Source organism: Scyliorhinus canicula, chromosome 5, assembly GCF_902713615.1.
Source record: "Scyliorhinus canicula chromosome 5, sScyCan1.1, whole genome shotgun sequence".
In the NCBI taxonomy this organism is placed as follows: Eukaryota; Metazoa; Chordata; class Chondrichthyes; order Carcharhiniformes; family Scyliorhinidae; genus Scyliorhinus; species Scyliorhinus canicula.
In genome coordinates, this window is record NC_052150.1 from 106,194,369 (window position 1) to 106,211,688 (window position 17,320).

Below are 17,320 nucleotides of genomic sequence, written 5' to 3' on the forward strand. Positions count from 1 at the left end.
GGGAGAATCCCGGCCAAGGTATCAATCCTCAATCTTTAAGGTGGCACCCAGAGACGAGCTGGCAAGTGGGAAAGTGGGAATGGGTTGTGATGGAATGGCAGAAGGCACTGTGCCTTTCGCCTACCTGTCTCCACTGGTATTTTACCAGTTGTGGAAGAGGTATCGGGAAGCCTGCCTGTCCTCTGTCCAGTTGAACACAATGGTCACTTAAGGTCATTCTTCCAGGCTGTGGGCTTGTGGGTTGGGGGTTGAGTGGGGGGGTTTCTCTTGCTTGTGCATGCAATCCCCAGTGGCGGGCTCTGCAGCAGAAAGGGTCCACGAGCCCCATCCCCCACATCCTCCAGACCACTGCCCCTCTCACCTCACCAAGGCCTGCCTGCCTGGCCCCAATGAGGCTGCACCAGTTACTTTAAATTCTAGCCTCCATGCTGCTCCTGCTTGATGACTGACTGTGGTCCCGGGCTGGCAGCTCTCGGAGGTTTGACACCATCCCTCCTGGGCTGGTAGCCAGAACCTCGGGCAACTAATTGCCTGGAAACTATCAAATATGTTGATGCTGTACATGTAGCCATTCTTTCCATGGATGAAAACATCATCACAAAGATCTGTGGCATCATGCTGCGAATGCATGTCTCTTTCAATCTCATAGGGGTTTGATACAACTGAGTGACTTGCTCGGCCATTTGAAATTCAACCAAGTTGCTGTAGGTCTGGAGGCAAGACCAGGTAAAGACAGCATATTTCCTTCCTGAAAGGACATTGGTGAACCAGATGGGATTTATGACAATCAGCTCTGTTATTGAGATGAACTTTTAATTCCAGATTTTAAAAATTTATTGAATTTTAATTCCACCCGCTGCCAGGCTGAGATTTGAATCTGCACACTCTGGAATACTCTTCCACTGATATTATCATCAGACCATCACCTTCCTTGGGGTGAAAGTGACTGCCCTTGATGTCAAGACAGCATTGAGCATGGTGTGGCATCAAGGAGTCCAAGCAAAATTGAAGTCAGGGGGAAAACTCTCCACTGGTTGGAGTTATATCCAGCACAAAGGAAGATGGTTGTGGTTGTTGGAGGTCAGTCATCAAGACACCACTGCAGGAGTTCCTCAGGGTTGTGTCCTGGGCCCAACGATCGTCAGCTGTTTCATCAGTGCCTGTCTCTCCATCATAAGGTCAGAAGTGGGAATGAATGAACAATGTTCAGCACCATTGGTGACTCCTCAGATGTTGAAGTCTGTATCAAGATTGCAGCAAGACCTGGACAGCAGTTTGGCTTTGGCTGATGTTGTAACATTCAATTCACAAAAGTGCCAGGCAATGACCATCTCCAACAAGAGTGAACCTAACCATTCAGCAGCATTACCATCACTGAATTCCCCCACTATCAACATCCTGTGGGTTGTCATTGACCAGAAACTGAGCTGGACTAGCCATATAAATACTGTGGCTACTGAAGAAGGTCAAAGGCTAGGATATCTGTAGCAAGTAACTCACTTCCTGATTCCACAAAGGCTGTCCAGCATCCACGAGGCACAAGTCAGAAATGTGATGGAATACTCGCCACTTGTCTGGATGAGTGCATCTCCAACAACTCTCAAGAAGCTTGACACCGACCAGGACAAAGCATCCCGCTTGTTTGGCACTGAATCCATCATCCTCCCTCACCACTAATGCAGAGTTGCAGCCGTGTGCATCATCTACAAAATGCACTGCAGCAACTCATAAAGGTTTGTTCATCACCACCTCCCAAATCCACAACCTGAAGCACCAAGAAGGAGAAGGGCAGCAGAAGCATGGGACCACCATCATCTGCAAGTCTCCGTCCAAACAATGCACTATCCCGACTTGGAGCTATGTCACCATTCCTTCATTGCTGCTGGTTCAAAATCTGGAAACTCCCGAACAGCACTGTGGATGTGCCTACACCACCTAGATTGCAGTGGTTCAAGAAGGTGACTCACCACTAATGTCTCATGGGCAATTAGGAATCATAGAATTATAGAATTTACAGTGCAGAAGGAGGCCATTCAGCCCATCAAGTCTGCACCGGCCCTTGGAAAGAGCATCCTACTTAAGCCCACACCTCCACCCTATCCCCGCAAACCAGTAACCCAGACAACAAATGCTGACCTAGCCAGCAATGCCCACATCCCATTAACAAATAAATAAAGAGAAAACGTCCCATTGCGAGTGTGTACAGTGCAGGAAGAAAACCTGTCAGAGATTAAACATTCATTATTGCTGCTCCAGAAGTATCCTCTTCATTGGTGGCCCCAAAATTCAGCATCTGTGTCCAGCTGTGAGGGATTGGAGAATCCTGCAGTCTCTAATGTGGACTCTCCACTGCTGTCCCTACATCTCCATCAGCTCATTTTGCTCACTTTTGAAAGTCACCAGGAGAAAAGCCAACCATTTGTCTTATTGGTGCCAGTGTGGGTATCTGAGCTGGTGCCTGGCCTGTATGAGGCCTGTAGTCTTGCATCCTCTGAGAAATTAATCTCTTTGGAGTCTTGGGGGCAGCTGGATGACCTCCTATAGGATGCTTGAAGGTCACGTGGGATATTAAAAACATGAATGATTTCATTCCAGGGAAGAAAATGTGATGTTATCATTATGCACTTGATCATATTTCACTTGCTGTTGACATTAAGACAACAAGAATTAGTGTTGTACGCCAAATTGCCATATGAAATTCTGTCACCCATCTTCCATCTTTACTGGTCAGGGATGCCTAGGCTCCACGTATTTCCAGCACCATCTCCTTTCTAGTTAATAGCTGTAAGCTCTGTGGAAGTCCACCTCTAGCTAAATGTCTCTGCTCATGATCTGTGCTCACTTCTATAAGGATGGAAAGAGGAGATCTCTGAGGTATGGCATGTGTTAAACAGATACATAGATTCATAGAAGATAGGAGCAGGAGGAGGCCTTTTGGCTCTTCGAGCCTGCTCCGCCATTCATCACGATCATGGCTGATCATCCAACTCAATAGCCTAACCCTGCTTTCTCCCCACAGCCTTTGATCCCATTCTCCCCAAGTGCTATATCTCACCCACCCTCGTGAATATATTCAATGTTTTAGCATCAACTAACTACTTCCTGTGGTAATGAATTCAACTGGGCTCACCGCTTCTTTGAAGTGAAGAAATGTTCTCATTATCTTCGTCCGAAATGGTTTACCCTGAATCCTCAGACTGTGACCCTAGGTTCTGACATACACATTCATTGATAACATCTTCCCTGCATCTACCTGTCTAGTCCCGTGAGAATTTTATAAGTCTCAAAATGTGATCCCCCCTCATTCTTCTGAACTCCAGAGAGAACAATCCCAACCTAGTCAATCTCTCCTCATATAACAGTCCCGCCATCCCTGGAATCAGTCTGGTAAACCTTCGCTGCACTCCCTGGAGAGAAAGAACATCCTTCCTCCGAAAAGGTGACCAAAACTGCACACAATACTCCAGGTGTGGCCTCACCAAGGCCCTGCATAATTGCAACAATACATCCCTGCTTCTACACTCAAAACCTCTCGCAATGAAGGCCAACATACCATTAGCCTTCTTTACTGCCTGCTGCACCTGCATGCTTACCTTCAGTGACTGGTGCACAAGGAACACCCAGGTCCTGGTGCACACTCTCCTCTCCCAATTTAAAACCATTCAGATAGTAATCTGCCTTCCTGTTTTTGCTTCCAAAGTGAATAACCTCACACTTATCCAAATTTTACTGCATCTGTCATTGATTTGACCACTCACCAACCTATCCAGATCATGCTTTAGGATCCCTGCATCCTCGTTACAGTTCACCTCCCACCAACTTGGTATCATCTGCAAACTTTGAGATGTTACATTTGTTCACTCATCCAAATCATTAATATATATTGTGAATAGCTGGGGTCCCAGCACCAATCCCTGTGGTACCCCATTAGTACTGCCTGCCAATTTGAAAAGGACCCATTTATTCCTACTTTTTGTTTCCCCTCTGCCAACCAGTTTCTATCCCCTCAATACATTTCCCCAATCCCATGTGCTTTAATTTTCCACAATAATCTCTTATGCGGGACTTTGTCAAATGCCTTCTGAAAGTCCAAATATACCACATCGACTGGCTCCCCCTTTTCAACTGAACTGGTTACATCTTCAAAGAATTCCAACAGATTTGTCAAGCATGATTTTCCCTTCATAAATCCATGCTGACTCTGACTGATCCTGCCACTGCTTTCTAATGTTCTGCTATAAAGTCCTTGATAATGGATTCAAGAATAGGCTTACTGGTCTATAATTCCCTGCTTTCTCTCTACCTCCCTTTTTGAATATTTGAGTGACGTGAGCTACCCTCCAATCTGACGGGACTGTTCTAGAGTCTACAGAATCCCAGAAGATGACCACCAATGCATCCACTATTTCCGGAGCCACCTCCTTAAGCACTCTGGGATGCAGATTCTCAGGCCCTGGGGATTTATCTGCCTTCAATCCCATCAATTTTCCCAGCACTATTTCTCTACTAATGAGAGGGAAGAACTGAGGGAGATCAACATCAGTAGAGAAATGGTGCTGGGAAACCTTTCGTTCTCCAACATTTCTTGTATCTGATTTGTGTCCTCTTTTGTGAAGACAGAACCAAAGTATGTATTCAATTGCTCAGCCATTTTTTTGTCCCCTATTATGCATTCCCCTGTTTCTGTTCGTAGGGGGCCTACATTTCTTGTTACCAATCTCTTTCTCTTCACATATCTATAGAAACTCTTAGTATCAGTCTTTATGTTCCCTGCAAGCTTCCTTTCTACTTTCCCCTTCTTAATCAATCCCTTTGTTCTTCTTTGCTGAATTCTAAACTGCTCCCAATCCTCAGGCCTATTATTTTTCATGGTCAATCTGTATGCTTCTTCCTTGGATCGGATACTATTTCTAATTTCCTTTGTAAGCCATGGATTGGCCCTCTTACCCCCTTTGCCTTTGTGCCGGACAATAATGAAACATTGCTATAGTTCCCCCATGTGTTCCTTGAATGTTTCCCATTGTCTATCCACTGTCATCCCTTTAAGTAACTCTCCCCAATCCATCAAGGCCAACTCACGCCTCATATCTTCATAGTTCCCTTTATTAAGATTCAGCACCCTAGTCTCCAAATCAAATACTTCACTCTCCATCTTGATAAAAAATTCTAGCATGTTATGGTCGCTCATCTCCAAGGGGTCTTGTACAGCCAGATTGGCAATGATTCCCTTCTCATTATAAAGTACCCAGTCTAAGATGGCCGCTCTCTAGTTGGTTCCTCCATATATTGGTTAAGAAAATCATCCCGTATACACTCTAAAAATTCCTCCTCTACGGCATTCTGGCTAATTTGATTTGCCCAATCTATGTGAAGATTAAAAAACCCATGATCATTGCTATTCCCTTATTACATGCATCTCTAATTTTGTGTTTAATGCCATTCCCAACCTCACCACTGCAGTTTGGAGGTCTATGACAGCCACTAATGTTTTTAGCCCCTTGGTATTTCTCAACTCTACCCATACAGACTCCACATTGTCAGAGCTAATATCCTTTCTCACTACTGTGTTAATTTCAGGGATAAATCCTAGAATAAAATCATTGAATCCTTTCAGTACAGAAGGATGCCATTCGACCCATCAAGCCTGGACCAACCCTCCAAAAGTGCACCCTACATAGGCCCATGCCCCTGCCCAATCCCAGTAACCGCACCTAACTTTTTGGCCATGCTGGGGCAATTTAGCATGGCCAATCCACCTAACCTGCACCTCTTTGGACTGTGGGAGGAAACCGGAGCATCCGGAGGACACCCATGCAAATGGGGAGAACGTGCAAACTCCATACATTCAGCTGCCCAAGGTCTGAATCAAACCCAGGTCCCTGACGCTGTGAGGCAGCAGTGCTAACCACTGTGCCATGGAGAACTTAAGTGGAGGGTGACAATAAGGGAGAGGCATGATATTGTAATTATGTCCCCAATTTCTTTATTTTATTATATTTGTTCTGTGGACCCTTAATTTGAATGTGTCTTTAAACAGAGGACTCAAGCTGAAGCATCCTGCTAGGCAGGACAGAGTGTTCTAGGTTTTGTATTTTGGAGAGGAGAAACCAGACTTGCAAGCATGGAGTGAATCTTAGGAACGGTTTTGGAGGACTTCAGTTCATATTGCTATCTGGCAAGCTGTGGGTTGGCCAGGGGCAGTGTTCTACCTGACAACAGTCAGTGATTGGTTTCTCCGTGATGTTTTCTGTGAGAGCTGGGCCGAATGATTAGACCTTGGTCGAAAAGTAGCAGTCTCTGTCTCTGTGTCTCTGTCTCTCTATCTTTCTCTCTCTCTCTCTCTCTCTTTCTCTCTCTATCTCTTTCTGCTGAAGTAATGAACTGCTTAATTGTTTTAAAACCAGTGGGTGCCTAGCACATCTGAACTATAAACTTGAAATGATCCTGAATCTGCAGAGATAGTCGACAAATTTGCCAGAGAAAACATTCTCAACTCGAGAAGGAAGAAGTACTGAAACGAAAGCTGAACTTCAGAAAGACATTAACTGAAAGCCATCCAAATGCATCAAAGATCCTTTATCTTTTTCTTTTTATTAATATTTTCTTACCTCTCAACCACGCTTTTCCCTGAGTGGTTAGACTGTGAGTGTGTGTAGAGAGTGGGGGTAGTTAGCAGGGGTAGAGGTGGCTGGGAAAAGGGTATCAGATAGCCAGATTAAAACACTTTTAACTATTCTTGCGTCGGATAGAACAGCCACCTGGCATCTAACAGCCTCGCTTAGGTGACCGCAGCCAAGTGCCATTCAATACTGGTCCCCATGAAGGCACCTTGGCACTGGCAGCCTGGCATCCTGGTAGTGCCATTCTGGCACCCTGACAGTGCCACCCGGATGACATCCTGGTACTGCTGAGGTGTCCATGTGGCACTGCCAGGCTCTAAGGGGCACTGCCAGGGTGCTAGGCTGTCAGTGCCAAGGTGCCAGGCTGTCATTTTGCCTTTGCTGGAGATCAGGCCCAGAGATGCCCTATGAGGTGGGGTGCAAGGGGGCTTGAGTGTCCACTTACAGGTGAGTTGGGGGGGGGGTCGTGTCAGGGGGTCGAGAGATCGGGGAACCATTTCAAAATGGCGTCCTCAATCTCTTCCTGCTCCGCTCATTGGAGCTCCTCAGTGCAGGAAATGATGCTAAGTGCGACCTTGGATAGCGTTCCCTGCCAGGAGCCAAATGGCAATGAAAGTGCCGTCAGATAAAGTGCCTGGGACGACCCCGCTAATCCCGCCCAGAATGGACTGTGATTATTTTTAGTTAGATTGCACCCAGTGTGTTATCATTTATATGACTGTTCTTCTCTCTCTGTTTCCCATGCCAAGACTTATAACGTCACTTCCAGTGAATAGATTAATATAACAGAGCATCACTGGAGCTAATGAGAATTAATACAAATACATAGCAGCATACTGTCATGTTTTCATGCACTCTTGGGGCCTTCCCTCTGTGAAAATACCTGCGCAATTAAAATCTAGGCTGATAAGTCGATATCAATTTTTCTTCACCTATATTATTTTCCTCATTATTGAACACTTGAGCTTCGATAACATTCAAGTGAATATGTGATGCATTTCTTTTAAGGCCAATATATCCTGTCTGAGGTGCAGTACTCAGAACTGTACAATGCCTTTGCATAGTTGCAGCAAAAGCAAAATTAATTACTTCACAGAGTAGTTCAACCCGTCCTTATCCACATTTCCAATAAGCATTTCCAACAAGCATTTTAATTCCTTATGCTTCTTAGCTTCACACATCAGAATTATCGCACAAAAACGGGTCACTGGTTCAACCAGTTCATCTGCTTGCTCGAAAGGTTATTCAGATTTACCCACCTTGTTTCATATCCCTTCATCTGTATTCAATCCAATCTTGAAAGTTGAAGTAGTTTCTGCCTCAATCACTTAATCAATCAGAAATGAATGACACAACCCCACAGCTCTGTTTGTGAAGAAATTTTTCCTGCCCTCTGTTCTAAATCTGGTACACTTAATTGTGCATCTCTGGCCCCTCAATTATTGGAAAAAAGTCTGCTTATATCCAGTCAGCCCCATATTATAATTTTAAACACTTTTTCCATATTGCCTAGTAATCTACTCTTCTACCAAAACTATGATGTGGAGATGCCGGCGCTGGATTGAGGTGACAAAGTAAAAAGTCTCAAACACCAGGTTAAAGTCCAACAGGTTTATTTGAAATGGCAAGCTTTCAGAGCACTGCTCCTTCCTCAGTGTTCCGAAAGCTTGTGATTTCAAATAAACCTGTTGGATTTTAACCTGGTGTTGTGAGACTTCTTACTCCTCCAAAACTAGACCCTGTTGTTCCAGTCTTTCCTCATATTATTATTTTGTCATTCCATGCAACATCATCGTCAATCTGTGGTGTGCCCTCGCTAAACAGCCTTACTATACCATGGAGCCTGACACTGCGCACAATATTCCCATTGAGAGACCTGCTAAGGTTCATCATGACCGCTTGGCAGAAAATGAGGTTGAATGTAAAGCAAGAACGCAACACTTACATTTTCTCGCATGTGTATGAAAAAACACCTTGATTCGATTATTTTCTGTTATCTCCATTCATCCTCAGATAATTTGTTGTTTTGTATATGTTAACTGGCTTTCTATAAGCATGAACATATTGGCAACTAGTTTTGCACATGTTCATAAATGCTGGGTAAATGATAAACATGGTAATTGTCACACATTGTGTTCTGGTGTAGATAGGTCAGTCTGTGAATGACAAGCAATTGATTATTATGATGCTTGGCATTAAAATGAATGCAGCGGGTCAGGTCAGTATTCAGTAAAAATGTGTAATTGCTGCCAATCTTTTGACTGGTGCTCAGATTGTTGCATTGTTTCCTCGTTTTATGCAGCCAGGTGTTGTTTGGAGCTGAATTCAAACATGCAGCAATGATTAGTGGCTATTTTAGGAAAATGGTTGTCTCTTTATGTATTGTTTTATCAAATACGTTAAGAAGGTAAGGGGGCCTTCAGCATGATGATCTAATGTACTTTCTAAAGGTAATACCAATAAAATATGCATTTAAAAAAAAAAATTAGAGTACCCAATTATTTTATTTCCCAATTAAGGGACAATTTAGCGTGGCCAATCCACCAACCCTGCACATATTTGGGTTGTGGGGGTGAAACCCACACAGACACGGTTTTGAATGCTAAAATATGCATTTTAAGCACAAATTCAAAAGCATTAGTTTCATCACAACCTTTTTTTAATAATCACATTGTATTCAGAAACTGCTAAAATTACTTTGATTTATTGGACACAATTGCAATACTGTATTTGCGCATTTTGTTCAAAGTTCTATTTCTGAAGTAACTTCCAATGTACATTTCTTAAAACAGTCAAGTTCTTTATTGAAAAGGTAATTTAATCCTAAAGAACACTTACTATCGGAAAACACTATTGGCATCATAAATGCAGCTATTTATTCCATAATCTCACAAAAACGTGGAATCGCTACAGTGCAGAATGAAGCCATTTGGCCCATCAAGTCTGCACTGACTCTCTGAAAGAGGACCCTAGAAAGACCCACGGCCTCACCCAATCCCCATAACCCAGTAACCCCACCTATCCTTTTGAACATTATGAGGCAATTTATCATGACCAATCCACCTACCTACACATCTTTGGACAGTGGGAGGAAACCGGAGCGCACGGAGGAAACCCACAATGACATGGGGAGAACTTGCAAACTTCAAACAGACAGTAACCCGAGGCTGAAATTGAACCCGGATCCCTGGCGCTTTGAGGCAAGAGTGCTAACCACTGTGCCTCTGTGCTACCCTATTATTAGAGTTATCATGGTGGAAGAGAACATTCAGCAACAAGAGGGCAACACAGTAACACAAGTGATTAGCACCGTGGCTTCACAGTGCCAGGGTCCCAGGTTCAATTCCCTGCAGTGTGACTGACTGTGCAGAATCTGCACATTCTCCCCGTGTCTGTGTGGGTTTCCTCCGGGTGCTCCGGTTTCCACCCACAGTCCAAAAGAAGTGTAGGTTAGGTGGATTGGCCATGATAAATTGCCCTTAGTGACCAAAAAATGTTAGGAAGGATTATTGAATTACAGGGATAGGGTGGAAGTGGGTCGTGCAGACTCTATGGGCTGAATGGCCTCCTTCTGCACTGTATGTTCTATGTAATAATGGAAATATTTAGTTTGTGACAGTACTTGTGACGGATGTGTGTTCTATGTAATAATGGAAATATTTAGTTTGTGACAGTACTTGTGACGGAATCTGATAACTCCATCAGCATAGTTTAAATAATCTTCCAATTTTTCTCCTGAATATAAGTGAACCAGCCTCTCTGCAAATTGCACTTTTGCCATTAGTTTTTAATGTCTAACATGTGTGTGGTTTGAGACTTCAATAAGTAAAACCAAATTAAAAGAACATTAATTGGGTGATAATGAATGAAGAGCATATGCACAGATTGGCGTTTATTGCGACCATAAATTTCTACAATCATTACTTGTACTGCAGCTTAAAGTAAATATATAACTTAATTTATATATAACATATATTATATGTGTAATTAACATGCAATTTAGTAGTTTCTATCAAAATACAAGGGTAAAATTATCCAATGAAATACTATAGATATGAAATAGATGTTTATTATAAATGTATTTTCCTGTTTTCTATGAGTACACAATCTTTTTTTGCCGGTTCAGTTGCTTGCATTGAATGGGAACATGACAATATCATAGCTGGAAGCATGGAATAAGATGAAATCACATAGGACCTAATTTAACCACTCAATTGGCATGATTCTCCGGCCTTGTTTCTCTCGCTTGAGCAAAACGAGGCTGGTGAATAGCGGGAGAGGCCGAAAACGAGAACCAAGCCAGGCGCTAAACAGTTTGCAATGCAACCGGCCCACTTGCGTAGCCGAAATCGGGATCCCACTGTAATGCGGCGAGGGCAGAACAGTAGCACAGTGGTTAGCACTGCTGCTTCTCAGTGCCAGGGACCAGGGTTCGATTCCCGGCTTGGTTCACTGTCTCTGCGGAGTCTTCACGTTCTCCCTGTGTCTGCGTGGGTTTCCTCCGGGTTCTCCGGTTTCCTCCCTCAAGTCCCAAAAGACGTGCTTGTCAGGTGAATTGGGCACTCTGCATTCTTCCCCAGTGTATCCGAAAAGGTGCCGGAGTGTGGCAACTCGGGGATTTTCACAGTAACTTCATTGCAGTGTTAATGTAAGCCTACTTGTGATACTAATAAAGATTATTATTATTAGAAACCAATTATCACTACTTAATCCTATTTTCATACAATTAATCGGAGCCATCCCATTGCCAACGGCCTCCCATGATACAGTGGCCTCCCCAGCAAGTGGCTCCAATTAATACTCATTTTGAAAAAGGCAAACCTGACGGAAGGACTTCTGCGGGGAGCTGAGGAGGTGAGTGGCCATCTTTGCTCACAGGAAAAGAGCCCGGGGGCACTGTGAGGAGGGGGGGGGGGGGAGACCCTGGATCAGGGAGACCCTGGATCATGTGTACCTGTTCCAGGGCCAACCCTTGTCCCTGCACATCTGCCGCACCGACCACCGATAACCACCACCGGCTGCCGAGGCCTGCCGTGCGGCAGAAGGCTATTGCTAATCGGGATTTGGCAACTGTGGTTAAGTGGGCACTTCACTCAACCCACGAGAAGTCCTGTGGGTGGGAGGGCCATGTAGCATTTGAGAGTCATTGCCTAGCAAACCCGATCAGGCCGTGATGCCTGAACACTGTGCCTGAACATTGCAGGAGGCAACACCACACATGCAGCAGCCAACATCTGAACACCCAGGGGATGGGACACGCTCTGGGAACATGTCCACGGCTGGAGAGTGGACGAGTGCAAAAGGGAGGGGGCCAGTGCCTGGTCCAGGTAATGCTATGTGCGGGTATCTGGGGTACAAGGTCTGGGGTCAGTTGAGGGGGGCCCGCTGCATCTGGCATAGTGTTCTGGGGGAGGGCGGGATCAATGGGGGAATGAGGATCCGGGGTGGGAGTCACCACCGTTTGTCAGTCTAACACCCTCTCCTAATTCCTCACAGATATTGAACTGTATGAATGGTATCTTCTCTACGCCTACTCTTTTTTTTCCTCCTTATAATTTACCTCTGTGTCTTCCTTCTTCTGGACAAAAGAGTCGCAGCTTGTTCAGTCTTTCTGGTGGTTGTGTCAGTCTTTGAACTGAAAGTGTTAACCTTTGGATGGAAATCAGCGCTAACAATTTTTGTAATAAAATGGCAAATGCACGGGAATGGATCATTCAGCCCAATTGCTAATGCTTCACAAGGTTTCTCCCACTTTACTTCATATCATCATATCCTTCTATCCCTTTAGCCCTCATGTCGTCAGCTTCCCTTAAACACACCTGTACTGTTTAATGACTCCATGTGATCGTACGTTCCACAGTCTAACCGCATTTGGGTAAATAAGTGTATCCTGAATCCCATATTGAACTTAGTTGGACTATCATTTATTTAAGAGAGTTTTTGCTAGTTTTTTTCCAAGTTGTAACTAGATCACTAGTTCCAAAATATAGCGGAATTAGCAAAATCAGGTTTACCTTAAATTAACACACCAGTTTATGTTGTTCTTTCTTCTCCAATCTTCACCTTGCCCCAACACAGAGACTCCTGTAATCTCTGGAACAAGACGTGGGTAGAAACAGTGCAAACAAAAATGACAAAGTTGTTTGTCAGGGTAACTAACTAGGCAATAAATCAGGACATATTGAGCAGGAAGACTTTCAACCAGCGATGGGCATAACCTCAGAGATAATGCAACGGCTGCTCAGGTGCCTTAAGTGTTGAAGCATGTCAGGAATTAAATCATGGGATGAAGACATTTGAGTTATTTGAGCATTGGTCTCAGACCTCTGCACTGGCAGCATCAGAAAAGACCTAAGTGGATACCCCTTGTCCCCCACGAGCCATTCTGGCAGCCTGCGGTGGTCCTCGAAGACCCCAGTGACCTGAGAGTGCCCAGGGTGAATCATGCACACGCCCAGGGAATCATGGACATGTGTGCATAATGTTCTTGTGGTCATCGCACACAAGCCGAACATTAAGGAAATGGAAGCCCTTCCAACTGATAAAGGGGACTCCTTGAAGCCACAGTGCTCTGACATCACATGAATTCCATCAATGGCCCCCTGGACCTGTGAGAGTCCAGGAATGGAGGACAGGTGGCGGCAAAGGTGCGTATGGGCAGAGGATCAGGGATACCCTCATCGCTTCCAGGTTTTTCCAGTAGGAGGAGTGTTGACCGACAGCTCCACAAACTCCCTTCCCCCCAAGACCTTTGTGATGCCCCCCACCAAAGGGTTAATTAACAGCTGATCAAAGTGCTGGGCCTGGGTTGTCCATGTTCCTACATCTCATATCAAGGCAAGGGGGTGATGACAACTCTCAGTGAGGAAAGCTGTGATGCTCCACAGGCTCTGCTTAGATCTGACTCCTGTCTATCTGCTGAGTGCACACTGACTCCCAGTCTCATGTTTGAGTGAGGGTTGGGGCCATATTCTTTTTTCTACAGCTCCAAGGGGGAGAAAGGAGCAAAATGAAGTGGTGGACCCATCATTCCAGGAAACTTGTCACTGTGGGCATCATTGGGTCTTCCCGTTCACTCAGCTTTGAAGGCATGTGGGAAGAGCTGAGTTCAGATGGCGTGGTGGCCTTTCCCAGTGAGAGAGAGGTCAAATATAGTGAGGCATTAAGGCGTTGAACTTTAAATGTTAGTGACACTTCATTTAACCCCTAGCTACCCATGCCTAACTTCAGCCACACCTACTCTGTAGCCCCGAGAACTCCTTAATCTTGTGAGGCCAACCACTACAACTTGGTGCATTCGCAGGATGCACTTCAGACGTGAAAGCAGCGTGCTGCCTTCTGCGCCCTGCAGCCTGAAATGTCCTGGTGGACGTTCTCTGGAGGACCTGGACCTGGAGAGACCTGGCTGAATTTTGTGCATCACTGGAGTTGCTGCATCACCCTGTCCTGTTCATTGCCCCTGAGATCCGCCGGTAACAGGAAAGGGAGATTCAGAAGGGCTGGCGACTGCCAGAGTCTCCTTGGTGGAAGGCCCTGCAATGAGCTCTAGTGCTTCCCCCTCCCTCATGGTGCATGTGCACCCCTGGATGACTACTTGGATGGAGGGGCAGCCGGAGTGAGATTCAGAAGCCTCAACATCACTTGGCGCTGCCAGCTCTAGAGTCCCACCAATATGTGCACCATGGTGTTGAAGCCCTCAGCAATAATTTTCTGTGCCTGGACAAAGCTCAGGAGTCCCTCAATTAATTAATTATCTTTATTATTGTCACAAGTAGGCTTACATTAACACCGCAATGAAGTTACTGTAAAAATCCTCGAGTTGCCACATTCCGGCGCCTGTTCGGGTACACGGAGGGAGAATTCAGAATGTCCAATTCACCTAACAGCACGGGCTGGATTCTCCAATTTTGAGATTATGTCCTGACGCCGGTGGGGAAATGGTGGCGTTTAACGACTGAAAATTCGGCGCAAAATGGCCACCGATCCTCCATTTGGCTGGGGGTTGGTGCTAGCAGGAAGGCAGCATAGAGTACCCGGCTCTAGCTGCCGATACGGCCCGGAGAATTGCCTAGTCCGTGGCTGCGCATGTGCAACATGGCGCCACCCGCACATGGACCGGCCTGCAAAATAGTGCCCCTCTCCCCCCTTTTGGCAGCTCGTGAGCTCCGGACCACCCTCCAGCAGTGCCCCCAGCCCCTGACAAAGTCCCCCCTTCCCGCTGATAGGCCCTCCTCCAACTGCGGTGGCGCTGGACTGAGTCCGCAGGTGCCACGCCGAGTTTCCGACCACCCGCTTTCCTCCCACAGTCCAAAGATGTGTAGGTGAGGTGGATTGGTAATGCTAAATTGCCTCTTAGTGTCCAAAAAAGTTAGGTGGGGTTACTTGGTTACTGGGATAGGGTGGACGTGTGGGGCTTAAGTGGGATGCTCTTTACAAGGGCCGGTGCAGACTCGATGGGCCAAATGGCCCATCTGCACTGTAAATTCTGTGTTCTATGATAGCACACATGACCAACAACGTTGGGAGCTTGGCCGGTTGGGGGCAGAGCATCCGGGGGGTGGGCCTCAGGCAACGTCCTGAGGCTGTCAATACGGCATGTGGCGTATTCCGAGAGTACACTGCTTTGGAGTGGCGTAGCATCGCGAAAGCGGTGCCGCCCCCGATTTCGTCGGAAACAGGTATTCTCCAGCTGATCGGCAAACGCGATTTTGGAGTCAGCAACCAGAGAATCCCTCTCCACGTCTTTCGGGACTTGTGGGAGCAAACCGGAGCACCCGGAGTAAACCCACGCAGACAAGGGGCGAACACGCAGATTCAGCACAGACAGTGACCCAAGCCGGGAATTGAACCTGGGACCCTGGCACTGTGAAGCAACAGTATTAACCACTGTGCTACCGTGCCGCCCTTAACAATGATCCTCTGTGACTTGACAAAGCTCAGGAGCCCCTCAACAATGGTCCTCTGTGTCTGGATCATGCTCTTCACGTTTTCAGCCATGGTCTTCAGATATCGAGCCATGCCTTGGACTCCACCACACATAACTCTGACAACTTGCCCCATGCTTTCCAATGCGGTCGCCATCATTGCAGTATTGGCCTGGGTACCATGCAATGCCGGCAACGTCTCCTGTGACTAAAGGCTTTGGGACTCTGCCAATTGGCCTTGCAGTTTCAGGAATGTCGCTGACAACCCGTTCTGGATTTCCCTGCTCTGTCTTTACATCTCAAACAGCTGAAGGAGGAACTTGTCCAGAGGCATGGCACCTGACTGGGGCACAGCTGAGTCCTGGGATCCAGCAGACCTCTGACAGCCCAAACCCTGAAACACGCCTTTCTCCACCTGATGTACATCAGAAGAAGTGTGGTGCTCACCTGGTCGTGAGCCAGAATCCTGTCTGCTTGTCTCTGTGATGGTGGATGGTTTGAGTGATAGATGTGACATCTCTTTGATGTCTGCCACGGAAATCTCCTCCGAGGTGCTGTTGAGTGCTGAAGAGGGATCTCTGCCCGGCCTCATTGGATGGTGTTTATGCAAGGCATGGGGCGGGATTCTCTGTCTTGCCAGCTGGCCAATGGGGTTTCCCATTGTGGGCAGCTCCACAGTGTCGGGAAATCCCCGGGCTGCAGGCGCAATGAAGAATCCTGACAGTGGAGAATCCACCCCATGGATTTAGTCAAAGGCATTGACAAGGGTTTGGGCACTTAACAACTCACTTGAGCAGGTCATCTGGATGAAGGTGCCCTGGACCCTCCGGGCTCTGCCACAGGCCAATCTTGCTGTCATTGACGGCACGCTCCCAGCCCTCTCCCATGGAGCTCCATTGCCCTTTCCTCCAGGGAATTGTCATAATATCCACTCATGTATATAATGAGATGCAGACAGGCAGTAATTGACACACATGATAACAAATGAACACACACGACACAGAACAACCAATCACCAGACAGGACACCACCACTATAAAGCCCACAGGGCATTAAGGCTCTCTCTCTCTCACAGGACACGGCTAGGGAAATAGTCACAGTGCACAGGCCAATGAACATCATCACCATGTGATAGAGAGCTAGTCTGGTCAAGCCAGTAGGAGGTTATCAGTTAGGTTAATAGTGTGTCAACCCACAGCATATTATGTACAGCAATCAACAGGTTCAATAAGACATTGTTGGACCATCTACTGTGTCGGAAGCCTGTTTCTCGTTTTACTGCATCCAGTTGCAGGCGATGTTAGACCAACAGAGATAACACATCATGGTACCAGAGAGCTATTAACTCTAACAAACCTACCTCAAGTGATCCCCCGCCTGTCTCCTCCCTTTCCCTTCTGTTTTGGGCTATCTTCTGCTGTGGGAACACAAAGGGAACATTGTGAGCTGGATACCTGGCGGGTCTGGGGTCGAGGTCAACAAGCATTCATGGCTACCATGACAATGCAGAAAGAGATTTTGAGGATGATGTTGGGAGGCTGCAAGGTGGCAGCAAGTGGGTTAATGGTGACTTTCTCGGGGTGTCAGACAGCCAGGCAGAGACCCGTGGTAACTCACCCTTGCAGCAACTAGGAAGTCATGCATTTTTTTTGGCACTGGATCCCCATCCTCCTTGTCATGTTGCTTCCACTCACTACTGTTCCCACTGCCTCCCAGGTGGGATTGGCGACATTGCTCGGGGTCTCCTGCCAACATGTGGGAATATCGTGGCTCACA

At 46.4% G+C, this 17,320-nt stretch overlaps 1 protein-coding gene across 1 annotated transcript in view; it reads left to right on the forward strand.

Annotated features, from left to right (window-relative positions):
• dgkb (diacylglycerol kinase, beta) overlaps positions 1-17,320 on the forward strand; it is a 1,237,676-nt gene that overhangs the window by 316,577 nt on the left and 903,779 nt on the right.